General features: G+C 44.2%; 1 protein-coding gene across 2 annotated transcripts in view; it reads left to right on the top strand.

The window, feature by feature from the left end:
- ARID1A (AT-rich interaction domain 1A) overlaps positions 1–14,925 on the top strand; it is an 88,391-nt gene that overhangs the window by 25,425 nt on the left and 48,041 nt on the right. The window lies entirely within an intron of this gene.

Below are 14,925 nucleotides of genomic sequence, written 5' to 3'. Positions count from 1 at the left end.
TTAAAATATACTGCAGTGCCTGGTAGTGTAATAATCACTTAATAAAAGCTCGAATAAGTCAGTGGGATTTGAAGCCTGAGTCTCTTGCCATGCTATTTTCCTTGTGTCAGCCCTCTCCTGGACTAGCTTCCTGCCTCTGGTCTCTGCCCTCTCCAAACCAGCTTCACATCTTGGCTGCCAAAGTTGATATTCTTAAAGCAGAATTCTGACCTTGCCATTCCCCTGCCCAGAAAGCCCAGGTGGCTGCTTGTTGCCTCTAGGGTCAGCTACAAACTCCTGGGTCTGCTATTTGGGCCCCGGGCCACTTTCATAGGCTGCTAAAAAAAGAACTCCTGTTAGTCCTTCTGCCTTCCTTCCAAACTGGCCTTCACTGTCTCTTTTGCAGCACATCTCTCTCCTGCCTCCCTGCCTTCTCCCTAGCTGAGCAGTTCCTTCATGTCTGACCTCGCTTCTCACTGAGCCCTAGTGCCACCCCTAAAAGAAGGAGCCGTTTCTGATGGCACTCTCCCACCTGCAGGGTCCATCTCCACATGACTTTGTATTGACTTTATGCATTTTGTGTTCATATGCGTGCGTGTGTGTGTAAACTTATCTGTCCATGGTTTTTTCCTCCTGTTAGTTGTAAGCTCCCCAAAATTGGAGGCAGTTTCATTTTTGTCCTAGTTTGCCCCAGGGACTGGCACAGGGGGAACATCTCCTCAGGGCTTGTGATTGTGTACATACATGAGAGATGTGTGAGCTAGAGGCTGGAGAAAAGGAGGACACTTCAGGGTTAGGGGAAAGAGAATCAGGAAGGAACGTGGGGTTTGGGAGGATTCCCGTTATGTTTAACATCAGGATCAAAAACATAGATGGGCTGATGATTGACTAGTAGGGAGGAGAGCCTCTATTTGTCCCATGTGGCTAGAGTAGAAGGCAGAGATTAGTGTGAGAGACAGACATACTAACTTGACTGGTAGGTTACTAGAGCTGGAGGAAGGAAAAGAGACCTTCCCTGAATTGAGCAGTGATTCAGAGACCCCTGGAGTTCCACCTTGTGTGTCTGGGGGGGGGGGTGGGGGGTAGAGGGAGGGAGAAGAGACCTCCTGCACACAGACACATACTCCCCTTTCTCACCTTCTTTAGGGTGGTCACAGGGGAGGTGGCACTCTGCTTCCTGTGGACCCCCTCTGAGATGGCCTTCTCTCACGGAGGTGCAGGTAAGGAGGGTTGACTACCTTTGCTCTGTCTGTTTCAGGCCCTTTGCCACAGACAGTGTTTGGGATCACTGATAGTGACATCTCTGTCCCATCATCCCCAAATGGAATTTGCTGTATGTGTCGATTTCCAGTGTGGCTTGGTAGTATTTTTTTAAGGCTAGTGATGAGGGCAACACAAAAGAGATTTTGTAATTAATTATAGGTGAGGCTGTGAAAAACTTCAGACAAAATTGCAATTGTATATAGGGACATCCTCTATTTACAAGACTGTTCAGTATGTTAGAAAAGAACCTGAGAAACTAGGTCAAAGAAATGAGTGGAGATTGGAGACAGTGTTGCTCGTACTTGCTAAAAGTTGCAATTCGCCCTGCCCTTCCCCTCCCCCCCACTTCTGCCCTCTGTGAAATTCACTGTTTCCTCTCTAGGACCTTCCCCTTTGTTCATAGATTGTTATGTCCATGTGTGTTCTTCATGCAGCAGATCACATGAAGTCCTTGTTCAGCCTATCCATAGTTTCATAATTTTCTAGTCTTTAAGAATGTCTCCTCTCACATAAATCTGGCCTCAAAGGTGCTAATTCTTAATTCTGACCATTTTCTCCCAGTATCCTTGACCAAATACCATTTCTAAGTTTTTTGTAACTTTATTTAAACCGTGTGTGTGTGTGTGTGTGTGTGTGTGTGTGATCTCCTTCATTTAACAAATGGCTCTTAGCATCTCTTATGCACCAAGCATTGTTGCTGATTGGTCCTTACCATCACCGAATCTAGTGAGGGGTAGGACAGACATAGTTAACAGTATTATACATAAGTCACATTACTGACAGCAACTGAAATGAGAGCTGCAAAACAGAGCCTGCCCTCTCCAAGACAGAAGAAGGTTGTTGCAGTCCTGGGAGGTCAGGGAAAGGTAACTTCCTGGAGAAAATGGAATGAGCTGAGCTTTAGCAGATGAAGAAGGGTAGGCCTTCCAAGCTTCCCCCTTTCCCAGAAATCATATTTACTCCACTCTGTGCTTGTTTCCCCTCATTTGAAGGGAGGCTCCTTGAGGTCAATGACTGTTTTATTTTTGTTACGTAGTAGGTGCTTTTAGTAACTGCTTGGGGAAATCAGCTGTAGGCATATGGCTACTTAATGGAATTGAACTCGGCCATAATTTAATCTAGCAGTTCTTAACCTTTTTGGTGTCATGGAGCCATCCTTAGAGGAATTTTTTTTTTTTGTTGGTGTTGATGGCAGAAGGGTACTTATACCTGTTGGGTTCCTAGATCCAAAGCTCTATCGCAGAATGCTAGGGTGATATATATTCCTTGGTATTCTGTGGTTGCAGATGTACCCTTTGGACTAAGCACTTTGATGTATCCTGGAAGCCTTGAGATGTTCTAGGGAAAAAGCCTCTTTGTGGGCAAAGCCTGTCCCCTAGCGATTGGCTGATTCTCTTCTGTGGGTTCACAACTGTAGGTCAGGGGCAGCCCACAGTCCTGTAGTGATTACTCGTTGCTTAACCAATGAAGTATCAAGGACCTGACTGCTCTGGGCCTTCTTTCATACTCTCCTAGTCTTAAATTCCTTCATTTTGCAGAGGAGGAAACCAAGACCCCAAATCAGTTGTGGGGTTGAGAGACAAGGACATTCAATCATCCTTGTCCAAGACCATCTTACTTTGTGGAACCTTGAAGTTGGGGGGAGAGAAGAAAGGTCTACTAAGTAATTTGTCCCAGAAGCCTTCTCTCCAACGCTTTTGCCTCTCTGGTGAATCTCTCTTGTGCACTCTCTTCCGTTCTGACTTGGGTTATTGGTTTTGGGGTGCATGTTTCATCCCCCTCTCAGAGTGGCAGGTATCACATGGAACAAGATATGGAAACATTTTGATCTGTGCTGGTGAAGTGGAGTGTGTGCCCATGGTCATGATATCATTGACTTCTTTCTGTATCCAAATATATATAATGAGCCTAAACGCAAGTAAGCAGAGAAACCGGTACAAATGATCATCAGTTCCTGGAGTCAGAAGCTACCTTAGGCATCATCTTTTCATGGCATCAACCCTTATCATACAAAGGGGCCATGTCCAAATCATTCTGTAGCTCAGTTGAGATTATACTTGGATTCTTGAATAGTGTTAGCTGCTAGGGTTTGCTAGTGCAGGCAAGAGGGCCAAGACAATATGGCACCTACTCTTCATCCAACACAGACCTTGTCGTGTTAAAAATGAGCCAATTCCAATTAATTTCCTATCTTTAAAATTCCTATAGGTGGAAACCCTGACTGTTTGGTTGAGGATGATTGTCTATAATATGTAAGGAAATGGCACATTTACCTTTGTTTTTCTGTACTAGTGGTATTCTGCTATTCTCTATAAGCCCTTTGAAAATTAGTTAATGAATTTTTATGGATTGTAAAAGCTAGAAGAGATAGCATTTTTCTACTCTCACTCCTTCATTTTACAGTTGATGAAACTGAGGTCCAGAGGGAGTGTGACTTGCTCTAGGTCTTACATCCAGTTATTGTCAGAGGCCAGGCAAGAACCTAGGTCTTCTGACTTTGGATCCTTTGGCTTTATATAAAGGCCTTTAATTTATTTTGCCTTTAATCTTCTGTGAGACCTTAGGCAAACCACCTTCCCTCTTCTGCACCTCAGTTTTGTCTAAAAAATGAGGCCCTTCAAGTGGATGATCTCTAAAGGTGTTTCAGCCTTACCATTCTCTATTTTAACAGTTTATTTTCTGAAGTCCTTTCCAGACAGAATATTTGATTCTGTACTTGGCACTCTGCATCTTTACTGACTCTGCCAAACAAGGAATTCCCTCTATAAAGAATTGCAGTTTTGTTTTTGGAACAGATCAGAAATTGGGAGAAATCTATTGGCTAGATCTTTACCCAAAGGTGAGGAGGATAAATATGCAAGAAGAACATTTTCTCTGAGAGCTGGTGAGCAGAAGAGGTGACTCTGGTGGGCCTCGGGTCCTGAGCTGGCCACACCTCAGGTGCGTCAGACTCAAGCTCTGTGGGCTTAGGAACTGAGACTTTGCTCATCATCACTTGGAAAATTCATCAAACTGATTCTCTGGTTGTGCCATTTGATGGCTTACGCCCCAGCTGGAAGAAGAAATGCAAACCACCTGCCTGTGGTTTTCTAACATGCCTGTTTGGGGCGGGCAGCTGTGCAGTTCCATTAGCGTTGGAATCAGAGAAACGGAGTTTGAGCGCACTTCCGAGGCCATGTGGTCAAGCCTCTGCTTAACGAGGATCCCCACTAGAGCACATCCAAGTGGTTATCCAGCCTTTTGTTAGGCCATCTGTAATTGGTGTTTGGGTCCCTTTCATTCTTCAGGGGGCTTCCCTTGCCTGTCTTTAACAGGATAGAAACATTCATTCCAGCCCCATCTGTGACTCTGAGGTTAGTGTGACTCCTTCTCTGAGCCTCAGTGTCATTACTAAAATAGGGATAATCCTCATTCTTCCCATCTCAGGGTTGTGAGGAAGACATTTTGTAGACCTGAAAACACTGTAGAAATGTGAGTTGTGGCTGTTTTTCTCTACCTTGGCCCTGTATTTGCCACCTAAATCAACCTGGCTTTTGCATTTCCCCTAAGGAGAGCTTAGACTCTTCCCTGCCTGTTTTTGATTTTGGATCCCTCTCCACATCCCAGAGTAGGCTGGAAGGTCTAGGGCTTTCTGTTTCATGTCTGACCGAGGGGGTTTCCCCAGAAAGTTGTCAGATTGGTGCTTCATTTGCTGTTCTATGAATTAGGCTCAGGAAGACACTTGTTGAAATTCCACTCCCCCCAAGTTGGCAGGTTTCCACCTGACTCAGAGAGTGTGCCTTGACCCTTTTTTGTCATCTCCATTCTCAGAGTAGTATAGCTCTTACTGAGATCTTGGAAGGTTGGGATGGAGGAGCTGGGAAGAATGAAGAAGTTGAAGAAAACTAGGCTTCTTTGCTGTTTTTTTTTTTTTTTTTGCCAAACTTAATGTGATATTCCCTAATACTCCAATTCTTATGTATTTACCTAAGGATAGGTGGCATTTTAATTTAGTTTATAGCATGAGAAGCAGAGGGGAAAGGACTTGGAGTCCAGAGAACTAAATTGGTTGGAAGTTCAACCCCAGCATATACTCACAAAGCCCCAGGACTCCTTGGAACCTCAGTTTGCTACTGTAAAACAGTTATTAATGTGTATATCACTGAACTCCACAGGATTGTTGAGAGGTATTCACCTTAGAAGTGGAAAGTTTTGTTGTTATGGGGTGGGGAAATTTTTTTCTCTCTGGGGAATTTCTGTTTTCTGGCCTTGGTCAAGACCACCTCTGGAGAATATATTCAATTCTGAATTTAGGAAAGACATTGATAGGCTGGAAAGCATCCAGAGGAAGCAACTGGAGTAGTGAAGGACCCTGAGTCCATGCCATCTGAAGATGGCTTGAAGTAATTGGGCATGTTTAGTCTAGAGAAAGAAGGAATTGGAGTGTACTGAGGGAGGGCACTTCTGTGTCTTCCCTTTGAAGGGCTGTCAAGAAGGGATTAAACTTGTTCAGTTTGGGCTCCATCAGCCCTGACTAGGAATAATGGGGTGTAATTGCAAAGAAGGAAGCAAAATTAGACTGGTTATAAGAACAAACTCCCTATTAATGGAACTCTCCCCAAAATAGAGCAGGCAGCCTCCATCAGAGGTTCTCAGGCAAAGGCTGGCTGAATCTCCATCCATTGTGTCATCATCAGGATTCTTTGTCAAGTATGGCTCGAGCTAGATGTTGAGGTCCCTTCCAGCTCTGAATTTCTAAGGTTCCATGAAGTCCAGAGTGGCAGTGCTCCCTGCATTCTGCAAGGAGGGCAGCGGTGACAGCGGCAGCGGCAATGACGTTCTGTTCCTGCTCTGCGGCCCTGTGTTGACCTAGCCTTTCGGAAATTTAGGACAGCTGATGAGCTGACACCAGCCAACAGAAAGGAATCTGTCATTTGGCTTTCTTAGCCCACATGTGACAATAGGAACAATCTCACATGGTGTGACCCCTCCCCCCAATTTATGTACACACAACTTTTAAAAAAAGAAAATAAAAGTGTTGCTTCCCCATTTGGAGGAAGGTGGGGTTAAGGGATTTGCTCTCAAGCTCTCCACTGAGTTATGTTCTCTTAGTGATGTGATGAGTCTTGATCAGGTGTAATGAAAGGGTTCCACTCTCCCCTCTCCAAGGGCTCCCTCCCCCCCCCCCCCCCCCCCCCCCAGCGCTTCCCCTGCTGGGGAAACCACTCTCTTCTTGTTTCTTCACTCTTCCAAGGAGAGGCCGGACTTGGCTAAGGCTGAGTTTCCTTCATTTACTCCAGTAAAGTGCTTTTCAGTCAAGAAGGGACCCCTTTACCTACCCTTTAAAGAAGGAAAATGACTGAGGGGAAGAAAAGAGGAATTAAAGAAATGCTTTGAGGTGTGTTAACGGTGGTCTAAGAGAAAGACAGATTTGAAGCCGAATCTGTCTGACCTTAAACGAGTCACTTTCCCTTATGTGAAAGGAGGGCCTTGCAGTAGATGCTTCCAGAGGCCCCATCGGTCTTTGTGTGTCAGGCCCCGTGTTGATGAAAGGTGCCCTGCCCTCCAAGAGCTCACATTGTAACACTTGTGTATGTGAGTGTGAACATTCTGTGTGCAAAGTGAAGACCAGGTAGGCAGGAGGGGAGAATACTAGCAGCTGAGGGGAAGCTAGAAGGGCTTCGTGTAGTAAAGGTGGCTCTTGGTCTGAGTTTTGAAGAAAACAGGATTCTAGGAGGGAGAGTGTTTTAGGCAGGGAGAATTGAGACACATGCCTTTTGGGGGGGAAGGATGATACCTTCTTTGTTTTACGTTGGACCCATTCTAAGTTCAGCCGTGGGAAACAGATGGAACTTGCAAGTCACTGTAAGAGGTGAGAGAGGCCTTCTCCAGTACAGGTTATCTCAGGGACTCAAAACGGGGAGAGAGCTTCAGCAGGGAAGGGTCCTTTCAGTAAGGGATGCGTCTCAACAGCTGCTGCCGATCCCTGGAATTGCAGCAAGGGGCCTGGTGTCTTTGTACGGAGGGGAAGGAATTCAGCAGCTAGACAATAGTTTGTGCTGGCGGGGCCATGTGGCGGGTCACGTGACCCGGCACTGTTTTTTGCTGGGGTCCTTCCCCATCTGTTCTCCCAGCTCTTTGTGGGTTCTCAGGCGCCGGTCCAAGTCCTCTCCGGCAGCCAGCCTCATGGCCAGAGATTACGAGCACTAACCTTCCTGGCAGGGGCGGCAGTGGCTTCGCGTTTATTCAGATTAGCCATGTGTTTCTCACTTCAAGGCGTTCCACAGGAAAAGTCTTTTCCTGTGTTTGGCTCTCAGTGGGCGGCTCCCGGCTTACTGTACAGGGACCTAGTGAACAGCCAAGCATGCATGAGAAGGGATCCCAGTACCCTGGCCCCCCCTTCCCATCCCACCTCCCCTGCTACGTCACCACAACACAACCACTTGCGCTCTCATACTGTTGGTGTCATTCATTCGGTGCCAAGATTGCTTTAAAAAATTCCCTTGGCCCCAGTTCAAACAGGAGTACAGCTGGGATGTGTTAGATTTTAGGCAGTCTGCCCTCAATTTGAGATGAGTTATAAATAGCAGTGCCGACTTCCTTAACTACCGCTCTCGGAGGTAAAATGCAGGTTAATTACTGTGGGAATCAATTAGGGGGTTCTTTTGGTTAAAGAGCCAGGGACTTTTTATTATTGTTATTATTATTATTATTATGTTATACGATAAATTCAGTCAGGAATGAATTGGAGACCCAGGGTGAGAAGTGGCATTTAATTAAATGTCCAGAATTCTGGGGCGTACCTCCTGGTATGTTCTAGTCCTGACCTGGCAGTAGGGGTGACAAGATGGGATGCAGGCACTCCCAGCCCTCTGGTAATTCCCAATCCCACTTCCCTGAGGGTTTTTGCACTGGGACTTTTCTGTAGCCACTTCATGGACCCCTTGCTTGTCCAAGTCATTGAAGCCAAACTTTACCTGGACCAATATCTCTGACAAAGGCAGTCATCTGATCAGTATTGAAGAGCTACAAAGCTTCTTTCCCTTACATGGAACTAAAATCTGCTTCTCTTCAGTCTCTATCTCTTCCTTCTCCCATGTCAATTTTTACTGCGGCCCCTGGGGCCAAGCACAAGAGACATATTTCTTCTTTATGTACTAGCCCTTGAGATGCTTGAAGACACTGTTTTGTTATGCCTGCTACTAACCTGATCAGGACTAGAACAAACCAAAAGCTGCACCCCTGAACTCTTTGGGCTTTTAATTAAATGCCATTTTTTCACCCTGGGCCTCCCATTTATTTCTGACTGAATTTACAATGTAACAGAATGATGCTGATGATAATGACAATGACAACACACCAGAAGTCCCACTGCTTCTAGGTCTCCTTCAGGGCAATATCTCGTTTCTTTTCATTCCCTTTCACGTGGCAGGATTCTGAGTCCTCACCCTCCTGCCCATGTCTCCTTCCTGCTGGTACTCCTGTGTCTGCATCAGATCTACCTGTGTACTCTGGGCTCTCCTCCGGTGGCTGAGAACTTTGTGTGTGTATTCACACATATAGAACAATCTAGCTCTTCTGGAGCATCTTTTACCTCTCATTCTCCAGGCTTAACCTGTGAGTTCCAAGGTAGATCATCTTTTGTATAGCTCATTCCAAACTCTCCATTTAAAAACTCCAGTCTAATGGCACATTTATTTAGTTCATGTTTACAGAAGTCTCCATCTTCAGCATTCCTGTGAGATTAGCATTAGTCCTCAAGTCAAAGACGAGGAAGCTGAGGCCTTATGGGGCAGGGGCTTTGCCCAGGACCACACAAGTACTTTTTTGAGTTGGGATTCAGACCTGGCTCTTCCGATTTCAAGTTCAGTGCTCTTTCCACTATAATGATAAGAATAAAAATGGCAACAATTGACATTCCCACAGTCACTTTAGGGTCTGCAAAGCACTTTACATAATTATCCCGTTTGATTCTTACAATGCTGTGAAGGGTTACGGACAACGAGTGAGGAGACTGAGTGGTTACTTGACTTGCCCACAGTCACACAGCTGCGGAGTTTCTGAGTTAGTATTCAGGACCAAATTTCTCACCTTCAAGTCCAGCATACCACTCACTGCATAACCCATGCTGACTTTCTAAATTCACTTTTCTAGCCTTTTGTAATTAATATTAGATTAATGCTAGAACTGGATTTGATTCAGTGCATGTTTACTAAGCAGCAAAGACAAAACAAAAAGACAACTTTTTCACTGGAGAACGATCCTACTCTCTGGGATAGTATTTCCATAAGCCAGTCTGATTGGGATGTAACTCCAACCGAGGAAGAATCCTAACTGGAATGTTCTTGGTCTGTTTGCTCAGAGCTAAAATTCACCATACCAGCTCTTTCCCTACAAGCAGTTTGTCTTGGATATTTTTCCACAAGTTAGATCTCCGAAAGGGCAAATTCAGGAGGCATCCTTGTCTTTGATGCCCCTAAACTGGCAGCCTTTTGATTCCCTACGTTTGGCAAGCAGTTCATATGTGACTGGTGATCTGGAGGGAGATAAGCGGGAGACAGAGATTGGGAGCTTTCTTACGGTTCCATTCCTTTTTTTATGAATGCCTGAGAGTGTGTAGCAGGGGGCCCTGCACTTCCCTGATCAAGGGGGCAGCGCTTTCCTCTCATTATGTCTCTCTGTGGCAGAGTCTTTGCTTTTGAAGTGTAATCACAGTAATCTACTCCTGTGGTTTCCCATTGAAAGGATTTCCTCTATGTCAGTCCCAGAGTTGAATCTCCAGCTCTTTACTGCTCTGGTCTGGTGTTTCCCTTCCTGTCCCCTGACTCTTCCTTTCGTGCCTGCGGGCAACAGGCACTTCCTCCTGCCTTTTTTTTCTGTCTGTACTTGGAATTGTCTAGTCTATAATGGCTACTTCCAAAGCTGATTAGTGAGGATTTGGGGGCCCTTGTCACTTATTGGAGACTTCGTCTTAGATTTGGAATAGGGATACTTGGCTTTAAGTACAGTTTTGTCCTTTCTTTAATGTGTTGCCTTTGGACAAGTCACGATTCTCTGAGCCTTACTTCTTCATTATAAAATAGAGATGATCATATATGTACTATTTTTTAAGCTAATTTATCCTCAAATTCTGAGCCTAATTTGTTTCTCTTTTTCTGTTATAGTTACATGAGGTTAGAATTGACAAGACCAGAGTAATTTTGTTTTAATTGAATTTATTTTAGCTTCGGAGGTTCTATGTTCCATTGATATAAACTCTTCTGATTAAAAGCGTTGTTTGAGAAGGAAAGATAAATCTTTGGCCTATGCAAGGAATAAAATAAGAATTTCTTGGAGTCACACATGTCATTCAAAGATCTCCCAAAGTGTAGGGGTCAGAATTCTACAGATGGAAAACTTGATTGATTTTTGCTTGCCCCACAAGATGCATCAATCCTTTGGTAAAGCAGTACAGATCACCGGACACCTGCCAAGGAGCTGCTGGTGAGATGGAAAGAGCCCTCTCCATATTAGCCAGCTTTGTCATTTGTGTCACTGTCCACCTCAGACATTGTATTCCAAGGTCTGGAAAGGCTCTGTTCTTCAATGATGTTTACAAGTCCAGGAGTTATTGACAGGCCTTCAGAAAAGTGTTTCTACCTGCGCAGGAGATTGGGGAAAGGGACACAGGTGCTCTCTGGAGACTCACAGTATCAGCCATCTGGGTTCTCAGAACTTGCAGTTCTTGGACCGGCTCCTACCTCTGTGTTCTGTACTCCTCTTTCTCCCTCTGGCATTTAGGCTCCTGCTTCTACCCTCCCAGATGCCCATTGGTTGTGTTGGTAACTGCGTTTGGTTGGAAGTTATAGGAAGGCAGGCAGATCTTGGCCTCCCAGCTAAGGAAATACTTCTTCTTAACAACAAAAAAAGGATCCCAAATGGAATGGCCTTCCTCATTGAGGTCATGAATTCAGTATTATAAGAGCCCTTTAGCCAGCTTCCATTTCATGGCTGGCAAGGAGAGACTCCTGTAGGAAATGACCCAATGTGTCCTCTGCACTTCAGGTGGTCTGTTTTATCATTAGGGTGCAGCCTCACTGCCCTTCCTTTACTTATCACAGTCAGCTCTGGTATTTGTAACCACAGTTTGGGTGCCTGGTAGTGGTTTAGCATTGTGCTAGGTAAAGAAAGCACACATGGCATATTTCTAACTTCATACAGCTTACACTCAGTCTTTCCCCTAACTAATCATTTCTATTAATTTAGCTTTAAGCTTTAAAATACATAGTACCAATCACCCATGCAATGTAGTACAGTTCAGAGAAGGGAAGAAAGCTTGGTATACCTTGGAATGATTGGAGGTGGCTTGACAGAGGGAAGCTGCTATTTGAGTTGGGCATCCCTGATGGAGATTAATAAAAGCATGCCCAGAAGCAAAGATATGGGAAAGGAAGTGGGGAGCCAACAGGTTCATGTTGCAGTAGTTATTTTCATTTAACAAATATTTAATAATGCCTGTTATGGACCAAAGGCTAAGGGTACAAAGATGAAGAGTGGCATCATCTGTGGCCCCAAAGGGCTTGTAATCTAATAGGCAAGTAAGTATGATAAAAAGTAGAACTGACCAAGGGCAAAAGAAATCTAGGCTAAGTGTTGTAGGAAAACTTGGAAGGAAGGAATCTGTCATATGGATGGGGACTAGAACAGAAAGTTGAGATGAGAAAAGGAGTGCATTCTGGGCATGAAGATAGGTTACCAAAACTATCCAGGAGCAGACCAGAATTGGGAATGACTGGAATGGAGAGTTGAAAATAAGGCTGGAAAAGGGTGTTTTAGCCTGATTGTGCAGGCTCTTAAATCTTAGACAGAGGCGCTTGACCTGGATCTGATTGTCCACAGAGGGAATGACCATAGAACTGTGCAGTAATCTCTTCTTACTTTCAAATTTTATGATTCTAGTGGGAAATAAGATTGGATAGAACAGGTGAGAGCTTATCGAGAAGGGCCTTGAGAGTAAGGCTGACCAATTTAGAACTGGTGAGTGATCAGAAGATTTTTTATCTTCAGTTTACTTCTGTGATTATCTGATCCAACTCCTTCTATTATAACTGAGGAAATTGAAGACCCAAAAAGGGATGTAAGTGTTTTGTGCATCATCTATCTCAGGGTCAACCATAGCTTTTTATTCTAGTGTTACTTTTAAAAATAGTTTTGTGGCAGCAGGCATTGGAAAGCCATTGGGGCTTCTGAGCAGAAGAATGATGGGAGCAATGGCTTGGTCAAAGCCTGAAAGAATGTCAGGAGCAGAAGGGACCTCTGGGCTTGTCTGGTCATTCTAGCGATTAGAGGTGGGAGTTTGATGAGATGGTATGGCATGGTCATGGCTCATAATTGAGAGTAGAAGACCAAAACTTGGTTCTCTTGATTCTTAGTCTCTTACCGTTTTTAGTGCTGGAGGTGTTTCCAAAATAGAGGGTGGCTTAGAGGATTACCCTTGCTCAGTCACATCAGTCCTGTTTCTAAAGGGACCTTCCTGGGAGTCCCTCATGGGACTTTCCGGGATGCCTACAAAGGGTTTACTTTAGAGACTGAGCACGGGAGGCAGCCTGACAGTGCAGTGCAGACACTTCCTTTGTATGGGCAAGTCAGTACCTTTTTCAGCCTCATTTTCCCCATCTAGAAAATGGGGCTAATAACAGCCCTCCCCTCACAGGTCTTTCGTGAGAATCAAATAAGCACTACATAAATGCTAGCTTTTCCATTCAGTGGAATGTACTCACCCAAATCCATATGGCTACCCAGCTGCAGGCAAAGATTGAGGTAAGGGCTTCCTGGACTGTAATATAGAGCAATGTAAACCCTGAAATGTTTCTAGAAAGGGGATGGTGACAAATTGGGCCCATTGCCAGGTGTGTCTGGGGAAAACCACATACTATTTATTACTAGCTAGTCCAATTGTTATTAAACCTAAATTCTCCTAAATATTCCCAAAAGGATATGTGCAGCCCTGAAATTAAGACTGGAAATATTGTTGGAGCTTCTGGTACATGGGCAGGACTTTGGTGGAAAATTGTTTATTTGGGAAAAGCACTGGTTTAACAACATTGGTAGAACAGTTGCTTAGTAGTTGTGATTTGGGAGATGGTTTTCACCCAGGTCTCTTGTATATTATAAGAAGCTTTAAAAGCAAGAGTTTACTGAGATCTCTTTCTTTCCTTTATCTGTACAAGTGCCAACTCCCTTCTTGCTACCTTTTGTCCTCTTTCATTCTTTCCTCACAACCAACCCTTTAAAAAATACTTTTTTCCTCCTCTGTGATAAATTACTTAGCTAATATCCTGTAAAAGCCCATATGAATAGGAATTACTTGAAGTGTTGCTGAATTTCCCAGCACCATTTTTAGAGTTCATGACTTTTCCTCTATTAGTAGCATAGGTATAATTCTATAATCATAGTGCTGGAAGGGACCTTAGAACATGGAATGTTTGGATTGAAGGAGAAATAGAGGATGGAAAGAATCTAGTTCACCTATTCGTGTACAAATGAGGAAACAGGCCTGGAGAGGTACATGAAAAATCCTTCCTGCCACTTTTTTTTTCCTTCCCCTGCCTCACCCCCCCTCCCATTGGGGGCAAAACTTCTAACATGCTAGAAGAAATTTCTATTTAAAATATCAATATATTTTTGATGTATTGTAAAATGATGGCCCTTGGCCCCAAAGTCTTACTGTAGGAGGCTAGAACATATTCTTGGGATCTTTCAAATTACAGCAGGTTTAGTTGGGGTGAGGGAAGACATGCCAAGATGCTGAAATTGGTCATTTGTCCCCTGCTACCTGAAAAAACTAAAAACAAAGACATGTTTGTATGTAACACATGTAAACACATGGGCAAATGAACTTGGTCGGGGGAGAGGTCATCAAGATCCATCGTTATTGGCAATAATGTACTCTCTGCCTTTGTAGGCCATCTTTTTTTTTCTTTCTTTCTTAAAATTTGACCCCGGGTTCCTCAAACACTTGGATATGAAATGAAGCTACATTAATGCAGAGTTTGTATTGAGAATTTAGAGTCAAATTCAAAGTTATGGCTCCCTCAGCAACCGTAACTGGGCCATGTTGCTCATTTGGAAGGAGGCATAAATTTAACTGCCTGTACTGTAGTGAAGACAGACTACAGATGTGCACGGGGGGAGGGGGGGTGTGGATATTTCATCTACTGAAGGAATGGAAGCATTCGGACACTCACATATTTGAATCCTCAGCCACAGTATCATAGGCTTAGTGTTGGTTACCTTAAGCAAAGTGGCTGACTGTGCCCAGGCTGCCCAGACTTTGCTTGTTAAAGGAATACCACGCTCTTGCTCAACTGAGGAAATCTTTGATCTCATTTCCTGTTCTAGTGTGGCTGTATAAATTGTTCTATATTTTTCCTGTCGGACTTTTTTTTTTCTTGAGCTAGAAAAAAGGAAAAGATGTTAAAAGGCAGAGTTGATTTGGAGGGTCCATACAGCCACCTTCTCAGAATGAGCAGGCACTCAGGAAAGCACATGGGCTCATTAGGGCCTCTTAGCATGTTGTGATTGGGTTGGTGGTTGATGTTTTTTCATTTATTTATTTATTTAGCTTGTTGGAAGGCAGTTGGGGTTAAGTAACTTGCCCAAGGTTACATGGCTAGTTTGTGTGTGTGTGTGTGTGTGTGTGTGTGTGTGTGTGTGTGTGTGTGT

Source organism: Petaurus breviceps, unplaced genomic scaffold (assembly GCF_028583685.1).
Source record: "Petaurus breviceps papuanus isolate PSGF00001 unplaced genomic scaffold, PetGlider_PUasm1.0 91041, whole genome shotgun sequence".
Lineage (NCBI taxonomy): Eukaryota > Metazoa > Chordata > Mammalia > Diprotodontia > Petauridae > Petaurus > Petaurus breviceps.
Note: the sequence above shows the minus strand (reverse complement) of the source record. Positions and strands in the feature narration are given on the sequence as shown.